Raw genomic sequence first — 5,739 nt, 5'->3', positions numbered from 1 at the left:
TGTTGGTCTGCTGCTGTGTCTGTGGCTTTATTGTGAAAACAGCGACACCTTGTGTTGGACAGTGTTCATTACATGCAGATGTATGTTCGGTGTTGTGGTAGAAGGATCTCGTGCAGGTCCTACCATGGTTGAACAAACGAACCATCTAAGGCAGATTTATATGTAAAAATGTAGAATTGGATTTCTAAATGTCTGTAAGGTCTCTTTTATTTTTACATACGTTACATACATTTGTCCAAGCTGTTCATAAACGCACCACAGAGATGTTTATTGTTGTGTCTCATTCCAGAGACATCAAATACCGTCATTTTGGGTCGGTAAAATGTCCCCAGCGCAGCAAAAGAATGAGGAAATACAGGCAGAAGGCAGATACAGACACCATCACACGCTTTTAGTGTGTCAAATGTAAAAGGGCTCATGTTTCAATCTATGTTATGTGATATGTTTTTAAGGAAAATGTTGCATATTATACCTTTAAGTTAAGTTAAGAGTAACTTTAATGATGCCACACTGGGGAAATCTGCTCATTACAGCAGCTCAAGGATCGAAAAGTGATAAATAAAAAATATGAATAAAACAAACCTAAAATTAAAAAAAAAATACACAACACACTTTGCTTAAAGATACATAGGTGATAGTACAGGATAACTGCACACACTGAAATACACACATGGTGTGCAGCATGATACTGACAGAAAAAAGTTTTGCCTTGTGAAATGGATAATTGCAGAGATTTAGTTGGACAGAATACAAGCAAGACATTCACACAATGGGTCGATATTACTGGTGATTGCATAGTTTAAACAAAAATATATAGTGCACATTAGAGATATAAAGGATTTCTTGTATGTATAAATAAAATGTATATGGTACAGTAATAAGAAACTTGTGTCCCCCAGAAGGTGGTGGGTGGTCCAACTATTTTCTAACTCACAATTAAAATAAATTTACAGTGTTTTCCTACTTATGCCACTTTTATATGATGATGTAAACATTAATTAAAGCTGTGCAAAGTGCAATAGGATCAGATAGTGAGCTATGCAGGAGAAGACGGCTATTAGCTGAATAGAAATGAGGATAATTCTGATCACATAAATATGTATTTCATACTAAAAGAGCTTAAATATGTCCTTGATTCTGTCCCTGGTAGGAGCAGTTTATAGTTCCAGTTTATGTTTATGAATCATCTCAATATTTCAATGATGGACGAGCTTTCAGCCAAGTTTAACATGGTATTAAATTAAGTGTTTACAACTAAAGTGCAGTTGCAGTTATTGCACGCAGTAAAACATCAGATTTATCTGTCAATCCTTGCATCAAGTTAATTATATATAAGTCAGTTACTTTGAAGGTTGAGTTATTGGTATTTTAATGTTTATTAATTTGACCTGATAAATATATTATTTTATTTTTAATGTTTGTTTATTACCTGGTTCCTGGTCTTGTGCTATTTTGCAAAAGTGGCTCCCAGACAAAGCAGGTTTGGTATCCCTGCAGTATACTGTTAATAGACAGATATACATTTATGAAATCATATAGTATATGTAACTATATATAGTTATACATGTAAAAATGATAGATGGATAATAGCACTGTATGCATATGCATGAACAATATATAATATGTACAGTGCAGAATAGGCTTTTTTTCCTCCACATTATTTTTTTTTTCTAATGATTTGACTCCACTCCTTGAAGAAATGGAGAAACATTACACGGACTGGATTTAATTTTCCACTGGTCACTGGACTAATGAGCAGCAGCAGCCCCTATCAAGTTGCTGAACAAGTAATCCAGTAACCTGCGTTAACCTGTGACCCGCCTGCAGCAGGCATCTGGTTTGTTGTTCTCACGTGGCCTGTTTCCAAAATGCAATGTGTCAGTGTGGTGACGTCTCTGCTTTGTTCACATGAAGACAACAAAATGCTGCCCAGCCTGCCACCCCCACAGCCAGGAGCTGCTGCAAAAAGGGAGACACTTGCTTACGTCAGTGGTGCATTAAGGGGCTCTTGATAAAGTCCGAATAGAGACCGTTACCACACACATTGCAAATACCTTTTCATTGCTAAAAATCTTTTATAAATAGTTGCCCACAAAATGTCAGAAAAGGTAAAAACTGCTTTTTACGATTAGATTAAAAAAAAACAAAAAACATGCTAATGCATAGCCTGTGTACAAACCATCATCATACCCGTTCATTTAACAAAGAAGAAAAATAACAGCTACATCAGAAATCACAAGGAAACATAGACAACAAAATTTTGGTGACAGATTCCTAACATAAACATTGCTGAGGAAATTTTAGATACTGACATGACTTTTTCATTCAAGAAGACTTTAAGATGCTTAAAAAAAACAAAAGCATTACATTACATTTCAATAAGAAACACCCTAAAACAGGGGACTGGATTAAGAAATGTAGCTTTACAGATATGAAATTTCTCCTATGAAAACAAAAACTCCTATGAAAACAAAAACAACAGTGTGTTTATTATTAGCCTTACATTCAAAATAGGTGATTATGTTTGTCCCCACAGTGATAATTGTATGTTATTTTGCACAATTCATGGTTCTCAAAGTCTTTTGAGAATGGTGCATTTTGTTTTCAGCATCTAAAAATCAGTTGATATACATGTTTGCTAGATATTATATTATATGTAACTGTATGTACATGTATGATATATTATAGAATTATTGTGTATATTAATCTAACCAAACAACAAAATATTTCAATTTGTAAGACAAATGTATTGTCACTATAAATTATAAAATAATTTTTACACACAAACCTGTGAAATTGCTTCTCTACACCAAAACAAAAAGCCCCTGCGATGTTAACATTTTGAGTTTGCTCATTACAGTTTAATGTACAGTTTAGTGCACTTACTTCTTGTTACACACTTTGATTTGTGAATTAACATTTATATGTGAAATATTAACATAATTATTGAAATACTGAAATATTAATTTCCTGAATATTATACTGTGTGCCAGTCTGTTACTTTACAGTGGTGTATTCAGAGATTTACAGATATCCATCAAACGCACCACCGTTTCTGTGCGAAATGTTTTGATTGATTGGGGAATTAGTTGTGTGTCATCCAATGGGAGGAAAAACAGGAGTCAGTGGGCATGTCACCGGCTGTGACCGTTTATTATCATAGGTTGGCGTCCCGACCCTCAAATTTGTCTGCGAGGATTATTTTGCCCCGCGCAATACAGATTAATTTATTATTTTCGATGAACTCTTAGAAATGTGTGGAAGAATACGCAATACTTAATTTTAATATATTTCATCCCAGTTGTATTTTCCTTGTGCTCTGCAGAGTCGATTTTTTCTTCATCTAGAGGGCTCAAACAAGGATATTCTAGGACTAATGATTTATCTGACAAGATTGATTAGCAAATAAAAATGAAAGATATTACGGAATTGATTAATATGAACTAATTTTTTAGGATTTCCAGTCCCTCTATCAACCGTTGACGTTCTGGGAGGTTCTAAGGTAACGACAGGCAGGGAGAAGGCGGTATTGTGGTCGTGTGAAAAAGGGAACCTCGGACTCGCGAAAACTCTCGCGACACTAATCATTTTAACACCAACCATGATCTTTCCATAACCAATTGTTCTCTGATGTGAAACCTAACTACAGTTTAACAACTGGAGTGTCATGTTATGAAACATAATCAAGTTGCACAGGTGCAAAAACAGTAAACACCGCGTCCGAATCTCGCGAGAGGTTCGCAAACCAAGGGTTCCCTGCTGGACGCAATCGGTATTGCGCGGAGTTGTCTTGCAGTCAGCGCTGAGGGCAAACCGCACAGAGTAGTGTCTGCTGGACGAAGGCTAGCATTAGCTGGCTTTAATTCATAGGAATCGAAGGTATGTATGAAAATGAATTAATCCCACTCGGAACTGGATAATATGAATGTAAGAGAGATGTAACTGTAGCCGGAACATCTGTTTATTTTAATTACGGCCGAAAACGATGTGATCGTTTCTCTCTGCTACACAGTTTTGACAGCTGCCATACACAGTACGGTGCGATGCAACAACCAGCAAAACAGCTAACGTTATTATTGTCAGAAAAAGAACAAAAATTACGGAATATGTATTTTGCTCATTAAAATAGTTTGTAGGACACATTAGATATAGCGGCTCTGAGGCTAATACGGAATTTATGCAAATATTATGGTGAAAATTATCGAGCTATCTTTCTGCCTCTTGTGGTCAAGTTAGCTAGTAAAATCACCATAACCATCAAACATACCTTTCAAAATAAAAGATGACCGGCAACGTTTTCTGAGAAGCAATAAACTCCTCAAATGAGGTGCAGCATTCAATGGAAAGTTAAAATTAGATGCAACTACTTAATTTGTGGTGCATAGTTACACTACATTTATGAACACTGTGCCATAAAAGGCTAGAATTAATTTATCTTCAGAAAAATGGAGTTGATGGTATAAGTGCATTATTATTTCCCTTCTCAAAAGTATTGCTTAAATTCATCCCTACACAAGAATTGAAGGAAAGTTTACAATATTTTAGACTTTGTTATGTGGATGTAGACATAGCTTTGAGTCACATTCATATAAACTTTGAACATTTTAGAGCTCTTTTAAAATATCTAAAGAGCATTTGATGTTGTCACTTTAAAGCAAAGCATTTTGGTTCAATCATTTTAAGAAGATTTTCAGTACAAATGTTGCATGGTGGGAATCATGCCCCTGCTGACTAAATATTTTGCTTAGGGGAAGAAGTAAAACATTGTTCACAAATGCATGTGATTTGCTTCAGCTACATTTTCAATGTGCTGTTTGTAATTATGGAAACAAAATAGCTCTATATTCTAATTTACCTTAGGCCTGCAACTAAAGGTTATTTTCATCATGGATTAATCTGCCGATTATTTTCTCAATTAACCGATTAGTTGTTTGGTCTAAAAAATGTCAAAAAATGCTGAAAATTGTTGATCAGTGTTATCTGAAGCCCAAGATTGTTTCCTCAAGCGACTTGTTTTGTCCACAACCCAAAGATACTCAGTTTACTGTCAGAGAGGAGTAAAGAAACCAAACTGATTCATTGATTATCAAAATAGTTGGCGAATAACAATAACAACAGTAACAATAACAATAACAACAATATGTAATGGAGGCAGGATGTTTAACAGTCTAATAACAAACTTTATTGTGCAAAAGGACATCAGGTAACTGCTATTTTTAATGATTATAAATGTGATGGGTTTTTTTTTTGGGGGGGGGGGGTTTAAAGAAAATACTGAAGTGCTCACTCAAGACTTCACTCAAATTTAGTCTTTATTTTCTTGCCTGAAATGTGGCTTTCATCATAGCAAAATCACAGTGTAGAGCGACATTTTCTGTAAATTGTTCATTTTAAAAAAGAGAGGAAAATATATCCTGTTTTCTCTGCCTAGTTCTTTTTTTCTTTCTGCCATGGCAGTAAAGGGGTATTGTTTTTCTATACTCATATTATAGTTTGTTGTTGCAGAATTTAAAAATTCTGTTATTGTAACAACCCTAGTGTGTATATGAAAATGAAACGAAAAACAAGCCTACATAGTTACAACGCAGTATTCATCTTTTATTGTTCAAATGCTTTATTGTGGTTACTAGGGAGGTCATAGTGCAACTACCTACAGTAACAATTGGTGCTTTTATTTTGAAAGCGAAATCCGTTACCGGAAATTGGTTGCTTCGAGCTGCGTGGACGTTTGACGCAGGT

The sequence above is a fragment of the Lutjanus erythropterus genome, chromosome 14 (assembly GCF_056507025.1).
Source record: "Lutjanus erythropterus isolate fLutEry1 chromosome 14, fLutEry1.hap2, whole genome shotgun sequence".
Classification (NCBI taxonomy): Eukaryota; Metazoa; Chordata; class Actinopteri; order Lutjaniformes; family Lutjanidae; genus Lutjanus; species Lutjanus erythropterus.
This window is presented reverse-complemented; position numbering follows the sequence as displayed.